General features: G+C 45.2%; 1 protein-coding gene across 2 annotated transcripts in view; it reads right to left on the bottom strand.

The window, feature by feature from the left end:
- exoc4 (exocyst complex component 4) overlaps positions 1–15188 on the bottom strand; it is a 317782-nt gene that overhangs the window by 104809 nt on the left and 197785 nt on the right. The gene's annotated exons all lie outside the window — the stretch shown is intronic.

Below are 15188 nucleotides of genomic sequence, written 5' to 3'. Positions count from 1 at the left end.
ACGTTGGAAATGGGCGTTTCCCCTTGGCCTTTAACTTCTTCCAGCGGGAGGTCTTTGGATTGAATTTCCACAGATCATTGAAGTTCTGGTTCCTACTGAAGCCACCAAATATGTACACCTCTCCATTGTAGGTAAAAGCTGTATGATCCTCGCGTCTTTCTGAAGGAAGAACTGAAGGAAGACCTGAAGATCGCGCGGCCATCCATGAGTTTGTCTCTGTGTCAAACACGTTGTAGTAGTTGAAGTCGTAGCAGCTGTAGCAGTCCCCAAAAACAAACATCTTTGTCCCGATGATGGTGGCCGAGTGTCGTAATGAGTGAAATGCTGAATATTTTGATGGAACAGGATGTTTAATGCCTATGGTGTTAATTAAAGACCAAACCATGGTGCTGGTGTCCAACTTGTAGAGGTCATTAGTACCTTTATTAGTGTATCCTCCAAAGACATACATTATCTTCCTCAAGGCACAGGCTGAATGGCACCACTTCCCCTCTGGAACACTCCCAGAAACCATGGGTTTGAACCATCTGTGGGTGTCGACATTAAATGCATAAACGCCATTGCAGTCAGGCCTCCCTCCCCAGATGTAGACTGTGTTTTCTATGAGCACAGCTGTGTGGCTCCGTCGACAGGAGGGAACTTCGAGGGAACATCCTCCTCTTCCATATTTCACTGCAGGGGGCAAATCCAGCCAGCGTAAAGTCACTGTGTTGAAGACACGCACATGAATCTGACCATTGTGGTTCTTCTCCCCTCCGAAGCAGAACACCTTGTGTCCAGCGGCAACGGCTGCGTAACTGCCAACAGCTCCCTTCGCTTCTTTCTGGTGTACCGCCCAGCACAGCATGTCTCAGCCGCAGCAGAACTGTATGGATGGACTGTATTGCTCTGAAAATGGGACGTTGGGTATTAGCACCAGATGTCAAGAACAATAGATGATGGCCAAACCAATGAATTCTATGATGCTTAATCTATAGCTGAGTCTGTGATACTTTCTTCGCTGGACCTAAACACAACTCTGAGGCTGTCGGTCAGTTATATGTATATATATATGTATGTATCCGGAAGCAGACATGTGGCGTGACATGGCTTATGACTTGACCCTGTGCATATCTCCTTGTATGGGCCGTGACGTCAGCCGCGGTGACGTACTTTCCAGACATCATGCCCCGAAACCTTCTTTACTGCCGCCCCACAGATTTCCTTTGGGAAACATGTAAAGAATATCAAGAACGGTTTCGGACACAGGTTTGTAACTCCAGACGTGAAGACACATTATTCTCTCGGGAGCATGTATGTCCGGTCTTGAGCTAAAGTCTGATGGCATGCACACGGCCTTCCGGTCACAGCATATTGTGGAACTAGTCCTAGACTGCATCTGTAGTATCCAGGCAACTGCTACTCTTAGGGGAGTGGACGTCATTGTCAATCCAGATTTTCCCATTCCAGGAGGGGGATCTCTTGTCGATGATTTTTAGTGCTGGTCGCCCCGTGCAAGACCATGGAAAGCAAAGGTGAACGTAAAGTTCCAGATTAGCTGAAGTAGGAACTTCTGCTCAACATGTTTGACTTGTCGTAGGTTGTGTGCGGTAGTGAAGAGTCTCACTGTCCCATGAGGAGACTGGGGACGATAATCCGTAAAGCCTATAGGGTTTGTGTCGGCCAATCAATGGAGCTGATGCCTGCTGATCTCCCTAATATGGCAAATTGATCAACATAGCAACGTGGAGCCCAGTCAAGCTCTGAAAACACCCCAAGCTTGGTTCTCCCCCGTGAAGTGCAGCAAAACCGCCCATGAACAAGCTAACTACTTACTATGGTAACCAATAGCCAGTGTGCTACCGCGGGCGGGAGTGAGGGGAAAGACTCAATTTAAAAAGTGACTGCGGGTTATACCTTCCTTCATGATTTACCTGATCCTGCACCCAAAGAACTTTGAAGCTGTTTAAAAGAAGAAACTGCCTAAATGAGTAGAGCGAACCTTCCTGTGTATTGAAAGACTCCATTTCCCATGATGCCTGGCGAAATAATGTAGTTAGGACATCAAGCCGTCCGTTGACTTGTATTCATCATGGTTGCAGAAAAGTGGATATTCTTGGATTCTTTTCACACATGGCACGTTTGGTAAAAAAAAACCTTTTCTATGGATCATCGCGGTTGTATTTTTTTTTCTCCGGGTAAAATAAAAGACCTTCGGCGCACACAACGCCACAGACGTTCGGGTAAATAAGATAGAAAAAAAAGCTAGTTAGTTATGGCAAAACAAACAAACCAAAAAATGGTCTAAGTGTTAAGTTACTGTATATCACCAGCCAGTCAAAGGACACAATTTGAAATGCAATTGAGACGGATTTCCGGTCAACTTAAGCGAATAGCGAGCATAACAGCAGCCCCCTGGAGCGAGCGGAGCGCACCCCGCCCGTACGCCCTGCCCAGGAGGGGTCTGAGCCGGTAGGACAGAGGGTCAGAGCGGATAACTAATGGTTCTGGAGAGGGACGCAATGCACCTCGTTTATCACCCCATCACTGGTCACTGCCCTGAGACACACACACACACACACACACACACACACACACACACACACACACACACACACACACACACACACACACACACACACACACACACACACACACACACACACACACACACACACACACACACACACACACACACACACACACACACACACACACGCACACGCTGCGCATCCCAGCCAAGCGTGAGTGTTCCCCGAGCGCTTAGCGCACGTAAATGTACAAATAAATCAAACTGTTCAACACAGGATAGGAGCTAACAACCTATAGCCTATGGAGGGGGGAGGGGGGGTGGGTCTATGCATGGTAGGTCAAGGGTCAGAGATACAGACAGACAGACAGACAAGCCGGGAGGAAAAAGGAGCAGAGAATATGAAGAAATACAATCAGATCAGAACCAGTGTGTGTGTGTGTGTGTGTGTGTGTGTGTGTGTGTGTGTGTGTGTGTGTGTGTGTGTGTGTGTGTGTGTGTGTGTGTGCGCACGCGCGCGTGCATGTGTTTGTGTGCGTGCATAGGGCTGTGAGACATGCAGCCAGGCAGCAACTATAGATCATGTGACTGGCTGATGGATTACCCAGAAATTACCACGCATGTGTAACATGTACACACACACACACACACACACACACACACACACACACGCATACACACACACACACACACACACACACACACACACACACACACACACGCATACACACACACACACACACACACACACACACACACACACACACACACACACACACACACACACACACACACACACACACACACACACACACACTAGGATCATACCATTCAAAAACTGTCCCCAATTAATTAGCAAGGAGCTGAGGCAAGGGTGTGTGTGTGTGTGTGTGTGTGTGTGTGTGTGTGTGTGTGTGTGTGTGTGTGTGTGTGTGTGTGTGTGTGTGTGTGTGTATGTGTGTGTCACACTTGCCGTACAACTTGCTGTAGCCTTGACGACCATGCAAGTCTTAATCTGGGCTCAAACCTGAAGCTATTTCTTCTATTGTAGTCGCTTCTATCACTTCACTCTGGTCGCGCAGGTCCACTTGGAATCAATGTCCCGTTGGAATCAAGGCCAAACACCCGGAAAAAGGGTCCAAAACTCCAAACACCAAAATCATGTCCGTGTCTCCGGACAACATCAACGCTGATTGGCTGTCAGGACGCGATGGGTGGAGTGGGGGTGAAGCGGATCAGTTGGATTTTTCCAAGTGGGGCGAAGATACCGAAGCGACCGTTGGCACCTCACCTTTCGGATCGTTCGCGCCACGCCTGTTCGCATCGTCTCGTCTTTGCATTCACTTTGTATGTAATCTCGAGCCATCCAGGTTTGGACGCAGCTTCAGGCAAAGGTTGAAATGTAATTTACATAAAGCATGTTATGACATGTAGACCTATAGTTTGTACAGTGTCAATGTACATATTATTTTGGGTTGGGGGTCACAGCAGAACTAAAATAGGCCGGAACTAATCCTCCGCGAACGGTTTCAACACGGACCCATTATGGGGACAGACCTATTCGCGAAAAGGTGGACAGTTTTTGTCCACCCTCTATTTGGGCCGTTGGCTTTCTGTTTATACAACACGGCTTGCAGATAGAGAACGGAGCGATGGATTTTCACCGGGTTTGTTTTGTTTAGAAGCTGATGAACTACCTGCACACGCACGATGCATGGTCCGTGTCCGATCGCACACGATGGAAACTCTAGCGCCCACGTTAAAAGGTAAGAGAAGACAGGCAGTGAAAGACATAGCGATTTTTGGGGGTACCTCGGGTGGTCGTGGTCAATGAGTTAAGTCAAGTATACATTTGACTGAGCAACTGAGCAAATTTTAATTTGCATAATATTTGAGCAGGAGATATATCTACAGTGGTCGCCAATCAGGCGAGTTTGTGTGTAAACAAACACATCCCCCCCTCCCCCTCCACTCTATGCCAGGCATCAAACAGGTCGTTGTCTTTGATGCTGTCATTGATAAGAGAGATCACTAACGAGCACTTGACACTTTTACGGTGCAATCATTTACCTCAGTCCACAACCCCTTTGAAGTTCAAAGGGAGCAATTAAGAGCTCTGGCCAGCTCCTGAAAAAAAAAAAGAAAACATTGGTGATCGGTGAACAAATGCTATTGGCCGCTGAGATTCAGCGGCTGGTATCCCCGCCCTTCAGGGTCATAGATCGTCCACACTCGGCCAGCCTACTGTCGGGTGGAAACCTTTTAATCCAAAATAGTTACTTTTCAGGAAATGGAACAAGATCCAACGTAGTTATTCAGTCACCAGCTCTCTCACACCTACAGACACTAGTTAGTTTATCCGCTACTGTTGCTGTTCTTAGTCATGGCTGCCAGTTCCCACCTGATGTTGTGCGGGAGTCCAGACTGCTCCTGTCCGTACTGAATAACTGCAAGCTTACATAATGACTTCAGACTAGGACTCAAGTCTAAGATGTACAGGTCATTGAGGCATCCTCCAAAGAGGATGACACTATCTCCCACCATGCAACAGCACGTCCCCATCCGATCCGGGCCTTTTCCCTTGGGCTCAACCTTCTTCCAGGTGAGAGTTTCTGGATTGAATTTCCAAAGATCATTGAAGGTCTGGTTCCCGTTGTAGCCACCAAATATGTACACCTCTCCATTGTAGGTAAAGGATGAATGATTACAGCGTGCTTCTGGAAGGAGCTTTGAAGAAGGCGTGCTCAGCCAGCAGTTGGTCTCTGTGTCAAACACTCTGATAATGTTGTAGTTGATGCCGTCCCAAAAGCCCCCAAATACAAACATCTTTGTCCCGACGATGGTGCCAGAGTGATTTGATGCAACAGGTGGTGGAGTTCCACTGGCGTTAATAAAAGACCAGACCATTATTGTGGTGTCCAACTTGTAGGTGTCATTAGTGCCTAGAGACGTCTGGGAGCTGTATCCTCCATGGACATACATGATCTTCCCAAAGACACAGGCTGAGTGAGACATCCTCTCCTCTGGAACAGTCCCTGACACCTTGGGCTTCGACCACCTGTGGGTGTCGACATCAAAGGCATGGAGAATGGAGCATTGTGGGAAGCCCCCCCAGATGTAAATGACATATTGTATCAGTACAGCTGTGTGTCTATAGCGCCTGGAGGGAACCTCTCCTCTTCCAGTCGTCACTGGGGAAATCCTCCTCCAGCGCAAAGACACTGTGTTGAAGATATGGACGCCAATCTTATCACCGTCATTCACATCACCGTACCCTCCGAAGTAGTACACCTGGGGCCCCACAGGAACTAAAGCAGCCGTATGCCCTTGTTTTGACCCTTCCTTCAGACATACGGCCCAACGTAACATTTCACAAAGAGATGATGATGAATGATGAATAAAAGAAGCCTCTACAAATGTTGTTGAATACAGATATATCGTATGTTCTGCCACTTATATTGGTAGTACAGTCGCCTCCAATGCACTGATGTCACGTTGATGACATCAGTCTTGCCCAATCGATGATATGTTCTTGGTTTACCTATGAATCTAGATTACTATTTATGTGTGTTACATGCATTGCCTCGTGTTTACATTGCTTACTGTACGAGGTAGGGATTTCATTTATGAAAAAGATTATAATACAAAAATACAAATAAAACAAACAAGATTAAATATGGAGATATGTGGTTTCTGCCACTACATTAAAGTAGCTCAGGGGTAGAATAAAACATCATTAGAGCACAAAGGGTTCCCACGTTTGAATCCGGGCTCCCCCAGAGTTACTGTCGAGAAGTCCTTGAGCAAGACTCTGAACCCCTAGTTGCTCCCGGTGAGCAGGTTGGTGCCTTGCATGGTTTCCTCTGCCATCGCTGTATGAATGTGTGAGTGTAATGCACACTCTATGTAAAGCGCCTTGGATAAAAGTGCTATGTAAATGCACCCTTTACCATTTATTACTATCAGAATGTACTGTATTATTAAATTATAATTATAATATAATTTCCTTTCCAGTTCCTTTCCCCTCTATTAGGCGCTCCGGCTGTCCAGGGGGAGGCAGCATAGAGACCAGGATTACTGCTGATTACAGTCCCCAGCGGGAACCGAACCCAGGACCTTCTAGCTGTGAGGCGACAGCGCTACAGACTGTGCCACTGTGGCCCAGTTTTTTTTGTCTCCCTGTAGTGACTCTGAGGACCCCCTGTTGTTGAAGACCCATGTGCTGTACTGCACACATAGCCTTGCCATCGGTACGTCTCTTATTCCAGGACTGGTCTCCAGAGGACGTCCAATGAGAGCCATCAGTCCCATGGTGGTAGCGGGGACGGTGGATGAATGCTCTCCACTGTGTCTAATTAACTGGCATTAAGGAAAACAGATGTCGGAGTCCAGGGCCTGGATCCGGATAATAGCAAACGCCGTGGCCCTGTTGGTGTGTGTGTGTGTGCGTGCGTGTGTGTGTGCGTGTGTGTGTGTGTGTGTGTGTGTGTGTGCATGCATGCGTGTGTGCATGTGTGCATGTGTGTGTGTGTGTGTGTGTGTGTGTATCTGCTGATACAACGATAATACAGAAACCCTCCATATTGTAGTTGAGTTGATTTTTTTTTTTTTTTTTAATTAGCGCCCTACTTGATTATCAAACACACACTAAGGAATCGATGTGTCGGTCTAGCCAATATATTATATTACTTTTTTTTTTACAGCATCTGTATCGGCAATTACTGTAGCCAGATGTGTCCCAAGCATTATACAGCAGGTGATACTTTTCAAATATTAAAAAGCAGGCCTACAGTACAAGTGCAAGTTATGCATCGTCTTCTACATTTGTCACCAAGTGGTTTGGACACATATTCCAGAGCAGTTCACATCACCACCACTGGATGGCACTGTGGCAGCTTTCTGCACTATGATACTGTTACACCTTCACCTCAACCATGTGAATGAGAGACACTTCCTTCCATTAAGATTCCATTGGCTGGGAGACCACCACTCTCCATGTGTGTGTGTGTGTGTGTGTGTGTGTGTGTGTGTGTGTGTGTGTGTGTGTGTGTGTGTGTGTGTGTGCGTGCGTGCGTGCGTGCGTGCGTGCGTGCGTGCGTGCGTGCGTGCGTGTGTGCGTCATTCTCCATGTTTCTGAACACACTGCTGATTTCAAACCATTTCAGACGGTATAAGTAACAGTGGTGGTTAAAGTACTCAATTTTTAAAAAATACTCAAACTCAAGTATCAATACTGGAACACAGAAAAAAATATGAATGTCGAACTGTAGAAGTTCAGATTTCAAAAATGCACTTGAGTTAAGGTCTTTGCACACTGCTAATTTGTTCGGACGGATATCGGACTGAATTTCAGAGCACGTAAATACAAAATAAATAAAAAGCAATCTCACTCAAAACAACTAAATTAAAATGTACTTAAAGTACAAAAAATACTGAGTTAAAAACATTTTGATTTTGGCATAACAACAGACAAAACGGCATTGATATCATCTCTGTCCAAACATCATTGATGTCCTCAGAAGTGTAGTAAAGCAAACTTGTGTGTGCGTGTGTGTGTGTTGCTCTGTCTCGGAGCAGGCTGAACCAATTAAAAGTCAGGAGATTGATGAACAAGGTGCTGCGTGTGTGAGTGTGCGTGTGTGTGTGCGTGGTGCACGGCAGACAGCCGCTTCCTGCAGATAAACAGGAAATGAGACGGCCTTGTTTTGAGCTGACACTGCAGACACCACCGCAGAGGCAGGATGAAATATCTACCTACCTACCTACCTATCTACCTATCTACCTATCTACAGTACATGCCTACCACCACAGAGAAAAGATAAATCACCTCCCTACCTAACTATACAGTAGTACCACCTACTAGGGCATTCACGAATAGTGATTTTTAGTATTCGAATTATTCAACCTCAAAGTATTCGAATAGTCGAATATTCAACAAGACAGGCCAAACTGTCAAGAGGGAAACATTGTGGAAATAGCCGATCTACAAGCTCACAACGCTGCTATTTTCACAATATTTATCTGCAGAACCGAGTCACATTAAATAATACCTACTCACCCCGGGGTCTTCAGTTAAAATATGTTTATTTTGGGGGTCACAGCCTAAAAAGGTTTACCCCTGGTATAGAGCATTAACAAATTCATCCACCAGGGGCATTGACAGCTCATTCTTATGACTTCCTATCTAGCCAAGCTTTATTTATCTGCAGAACCGAGTCACATTAAATAATACCTACAATTCTGAGTGCTTGTCAGGGTGGGGGTCCCCAGTTGAAATATGTTTATTTTGGGGGTCACGGCCTAAAAAGGTTTTGTAGTAAATTCTTTAACAATGAACAATCATGATTCATACTAGTTTTCTTTTTTGATGGCATTTTCTGTACCCCCTGCAGTACCTCTGTGTACCATAGATATTTGAGAAACACTGATCTACAGTATCTATCTCCTATCCAACTGCCCACCTATCTATTTATCCATCTATCCATCCATCCATCCATCCATCCATCCATCCATCCAACCTCTCTCCCTCCCAACAAGCATGTCATGTCACCCAGCATTGCATGGGCACAAGTAGCAGTGTGTCCGCCATGCCTTATTTGGAATCACAGCACAGTTCTAGTCAAACCCGACCAGAGCTAGGGAGCGTTCCTTTTGGACCGTGCAGAGGTGCCGGGTGGTCCGACCAACCTAAACCCAACCTTAACCCTAACCTCAGTAAAACCGGCGCTGGTGAATGCTAACATGGTGAAATGCTAACCTGCCGACGCCGGGTGAATGAAAACGAGCGGCTCCGGCCTGGAACTGTGGTGTTATTCCAAATTGCAAATCCACCATACACGGCGGCTGCCATTCATAGCAGAGAGAACACAGCACTCTGCCAGCCGTCCTGTCTCCTTTCGGGTAGGGGTGGGCGATATGGAAAAATACAATATCACATTTTTTTTTATTTTTTTTCAAGCAGTATCACGATAGACGATCCTATCACGATTTTTTTTTCATGTTGGTTTTCATGGTTATTTTTCAAGTTACTTAACAGTACAACCAGCTAAAAGGTAACAAAAACTAAAAGAGTCAGGCAGGGACTCTCTGGGTTCCTTTTGGGAGGTCTAAATTGACCCTTACAAGTATGTAACTTGCGGGTCCATTTGGTTCCATTTGTATACGGTCAGAGTCAAGGTGAGACCTTGACATTTTAAAGTTTGAGAACTACTGATTTAGACCAAAATGCAGGTTTAAATTAATCCTGCAATGAATCTCTGTATTAAGAGTTCCACAGGATTATTCATAAGGCTCCCTCATTGTATCACGATATATAGGATATCTCTGAAAAGGCATATCGTGGAGACACTGTATTGTCTCAACAATATTTATCACCATATCGCCCACTCCTACTTTCTGGTCATCACGAGTTGTGGAAACTTCACGCACATACGCACACACATGCACGCACGCACAGGCACATCATAGGCAGGGATGTTTATATCCCTCTCCCAGGGTCTTTTATTGTTTGGTGAGTGAAGGGAGGGGAAGCTAAACGCTACATTGACCCAGCGGAGCCACAATGGAGGAGGAGGGCTGTGTGTCGCAGGCACATAATGGCCTCCGGGAGAGGTCCCTGATCACAGCTTCTGTGTGGCGTGCACAATGGGTGATTCACAAGACACTGAGAAGTGTACGCGTGTGTGTGTGAGTTTACTGGTGTCACCACAAGTATACTGTACTGTAGTACAGTGGTTCTCAACCTGTGGGTCGGGACCCCCAGGGGTGGTCCCCAAGATGTTTAGCTAAATGTTAACATTGTTTTCTCACTCAACAGTAAACAGACCAACAGTATAAGTGTATACAGGGTATCTGCACAATATCGAATGTGATAATTTAAGGACTTTAAAGACTTTTTAGTACCTCTGGTCAAACATTGGTAAAATTGTCAAATATTAGAGGCCGAAATTGTGAAAAAAGCAGATCTACATGATCACAACGCCTCGCAATGGAATAGATCGAGGTAAACTAAATGTAATGCCTCAACTCCTACTCTGATTAGTTTGGGGGTCACGGCCTGAAAGGGTTGAGAACCACTGCTGTAGTACAGTGGTTTTCAACCAGTGGTCCTTGAAGGGGGTCCCCAGGTGGTCCCCGGCTAAATGATTGAGCGTTCCTAAAGCTTGCGTGGCGAAACATTTTAAGCTTGTTTACAGTACATCGCCAATTTCAGGTTGCCCTTGCTTGGTGCGCAACTACAGTACGTATAAAGGGCTACACAGGAGCGCTGTGTTTCTTTCCATTTGCTGCATGATTAAAACGCATTGGATTTGGTGTGCAACGCTGTGCGGAATCCACACTGCAGATCCCAAAAGTAGTCATAAAAGGAGTCAATGAGTTTTTACCGCATGTGACAAGATGCACAAATCGAACTGGGTTCGATCTGGAAAAAAACGCACTGCCGCATGGCAAATTCTGAGCCGGTGTGCATGAGGTCATAGAGAATCACTGTTTTCTTTAAAAAAAAATGAAATTGTCCTTTTTTTCCGTGTCTGTGTGCAAAGCCCTTTACTCAGGCAAAACTATTGTTGAAATGGCATTTGTAAAATCGTCACACAAAACTGTTTGTCCTCACAAATACAGCGCTACCAACCAACATGTGTGGGCAATACCAACATGTGTGAGAGTGTGTTTGCGCAGGCGCATGCGTGTGTGTGTGGTGCGTGCATGGACCGTGCCCTCTTGGTGCCTCTTTAATGACAGATGCCAATTGCTCACTTAGAGGTGATCAAGACCCCCATCCCCCCCTCCCTCCCCCTCCATATAACAAACACACAATCAAGACAGCTCCCTGTGCGGCGCTCAGGGCAGGTGCTGCAGTCTAAATGGAGCGCCTCTCTCTCTCTCTCTCTCTCTCTCTCCCCTGTCTGTGCTGAGTGAATGACTGCAGCACCGCCGTTGTTCATCATTTAGCTTTATTAAAGAAGTGGTTTTCATAAAGCAGACAGGTCTTAAGTGGCCTCCTGCAGCTGCCGCTTACATAAGCAGGAGGAAGGGGGGATGGGGGGAGGTGTTGCTTAATTACAGTCACTAACACAACAGACACTGAGCTACAGCATGGGGTTTGCAACTGATCTTGACCCAGGGACCACCGTTCTGACTACCCAGCAAACTGGGGACCACCACTGTTGTGTCGGTGGTGGGTCCATCATAGACGCACCTGACACAATAGTGTCAGTTTTCAAAGCATTTACCGGTAAAGTGCAGGAATAATGTTTTTATCCAATTTCTTTTTTGGATAGATCAACTATTTAGAAGAGTATTATGTGCTTTACCTGGACCAAGCAGGAGAGCACAAGTTGTCTGTCAAAATGTTTCTATAAACATGCACACAAGAAAGAAGAGTAGCCTTTTAAAAAAAGGCATTTATTTTATTATTATTATTATATATATATTTTTTTAGAAACAAAAAAGAAAAAGAATCTGAATGAATGGCCAGGGACCACCTGCAATACATCCGCGGACCCTGGTTAATAACCCATGTGTTATTTGTATTGCCCAGATTGGCAATTAATGTAAGCAAGAGGCAAACAATTTCACTCAGGTGAAAAATAAGTGGCTGGCAATGCCAGAAGAGACACGTGATTGATAAGGTCCCCCTAATGATGAAGCAACCAGTATGGCTCAGAAGAGACACTGGACCACAAGGTACAAAGGGGAATTGGGAATGGACATCACAACTGGAAGGGGAGAAATGGCCGGAAGAAGATATTAAAACAAAAAAAGTTTTCCTGGTTGAGCCCTTTGGGGGGCAGTGCACAGCTTGGTAGAAAGCTGACTGAGAGGCTAAATTAAGGGCTAATCCTGTGGGCAAATCATCATCATCCGACCACTACGGGGTCTAGCAGAGAGGTAGTAGGTTCAACTTGTTATGTACGAGATAAAGTGCAGCTTAACTTAAGCCCCATATAGTTTGTGTGTGATGTATAAGCTCTTGCATGTTTTAAAGCTCAACCTTTTATTTTTTTGTGTTCATATTAGAGAAAAGAAGAGATGAAAGTTAAAATGTTTTCATTTACTGCTTTCTATCGTTTTAGCCATTTTAATGCACTGAACGCCATAAACGTCTTTTACGTCTTTGATCCTTAGTGCCATAAACGTCTTTTACGTCTTTTTAATTAATCAAAAGTTTTATCATTTTTTTCATAATTGTAATTTCAAAAAAATCGCTCTAGAAGTTAGCCATGAGCCTCCGTGACCGGAGCGATACGGCCGATTTGACTGTAGCACCAGTGTAACACAGTCCGACGGGAAACCGGTATAACCGAACATTGGTTCCGGCCGTTTACATGTTATCTTAAAACGTTCGTTTATACACTATCTGTGCTTCCCAGACGAACTATAAGTACTCAAAAAACTCAAAAAACTCACGCGATTCCAGCGGTGCCATCCATAAGTGTTATAGCATGATAGCTAAAAGGCCTGGCACTGATGTAAACAACTAGGCCTGGACCAAAACAAAATGGACGTTCTTCTTCCTTCTTTTGTTTGTTGATCAGATAGTAGGAGAACAAAACCTGGTGGTTTTCAAAGGCCATAGCACTCTAGAACACACACAGCCGTCATAATAACAGTATATATCAATGTGATCTAGGTCATCTTACACATGTTCTATTGAAGCCCAAATCTAATGATAGGATATATATATATATAAATATACATGTTTTCCTTTGTAAGAGGGGTAGTGTGGCTTTCGATAGAAGCATAGATTTATATATGTAATTTAAGTACAAAATATGATTTTGGCCCCCATAAAAAGGTAAAATTAAACAAAATGGATGGCACCATTTTGATAGATTTGAAATAAAGGTGGGCATTCAGTGAGTTAATGGTTTTGATTTCAGTGGGTGGAGGCATGCGTACAAGTGGCTAAATATGTCTTTTTAGACACAATAAGCCCAAGATGCACCGCCATCTTTCATGGGCAGATTTGGGGGCTAGTATAGCGTTACTGTAAATAGTAATAAAAATAAGAAATTGCAGGCTTATTGTGTCTTAAAAGACAATGTTTAGCCACTTGTACGCATGCCCCCACCCACTGAAATCATAATCGCTAAAACTATAGAGTAGCAGTAAATTAAGCTGTTTTAAGAATCATCTATTCTTTTCAGTAATTACAATCTAAAATATGTAACCTTGTTGTAAAATAAAAATAAAATGTCCTTTGAACAATTGCCGATGATGGCCTGCTCCAAATAAGGATGCCAGGTTGAAATCGATTAACTTCCACTATATATAATATCATAACTCTACAGCTATTCATAGATGTACAGTACACACACACACACACACACACACACACACACACACGTGTGCACGCACACACACACGCACCACCCTTCCGTATCAAGAGTTCAAGGTGATGTTTGGCAGACTTCGCCAAGCCTCTGTCGGGTGACGCAGCATCAGACCCCCCCTCCCCCGAGAGAGAGAGAGAGAGAGAGAGGAGAGAGAGAGAGAGAGAGAGAGAGGTGTGAAGGCACTTCTCAGCCTGTCAGAGGACTGAGAGAAAACACTTAACCTCTCCACACACGCACGCACACGCACGCACACGCACACGCACACGCACACGCACACACACACACACACACACACACACACACACACACACACACACACACACACACACACACACACAGAACAGGGCTGCCTGGCGGCACGCTACAGCTAAAGATGGACACCAGGAGTGTATTTTATTTTATGTCTTTGGGCCCCAGAGGGAGATGGCAGCAGAGAGTGGTTCTGGAGAGAAACAGAGGCAAAGTGGAGGTCATAAAGAAGAAGAGGAGGAGGGGGGAAAAAGGGAGGAAGAAGTGAAGCCGCTGAGGTGAGGAAGGACAGATTACTTTGATTTTCAGATCAAAGACCCCTTAGGTGAGAGAGAGATGAAGCACGGACCCCCAAACCTAGCCGTGGCTAGGTATAAGCGGTATAAGCGTCCACCTAGAGCGCAATCTCAAGGGGGGCGCCGCCGACAGTTAATGAGCCACCCAAACCGACCCAAAACCTACTAAAAACACCCCAAAACTCGCAAAAATCACGTGTGCGTGAGTGGAGGCGCACATTCGAGAAAGCTGGCAGAGAGCGCTGATTAGGCTGGCCACGGGTCTGCCCCACAACCTCTTAAAGCCTTGTTTCAATCATCATGATATGCGTTTTGTGAAAATATGGTCCAATTTATGTTATAATTGATGTTAAAGCAGGGTATGCTGTAGGAGGGGCTTGTGATCATAGGCTTGTGATGATTCTTCTTCGTATGCTTTATTTTCGGCAAGCTCAACACCACATTCTCCCAAGTATCCCTGCGGTTGCACGTGACCGTTGGCAGCCAATAGCATTCGGGATGGTAGCATTTCTACCAATGAACGTTGATTTCTACAATGATGGCGGCACCGGTACAATGGCAAAAAAAAAATCTTAATTTTCGCAGCATAGAAACCAAAGGCAACCACTGTCCATATTGTTTAGCCTTGGTTGACACCCATGCCTAAGGTTGCCTAGCCCTGATTTAATGAATTGTACTAGTGTTATTATACAGTGTGCCGCTTCGTGTTGTTTTATGTTTAGTTATTGAGGTGTGATGTTATGTTACCTCGACAACAGAGCAAGCTCTGGCTCACCTACAATAACCCCCCTCCCC

The sequence above is a fragment of the Nannobrachium achirus genome (assembly GCF_963921795.1).
Source record: "Nannobrachium achirus genome assembly, chromosome: 23".
Taxonomy (NCBI): Eukaryota; Metazoa; Chordata; class Actinopteri; order Myctophiformes; family Myctophidae; genus Nannobrachium; species Nannobrachium achirus.
Note: the sequence above shows the minus strand (reverse complement) of the source record. Positions and strands in the feature narration are given on the sequence as shown.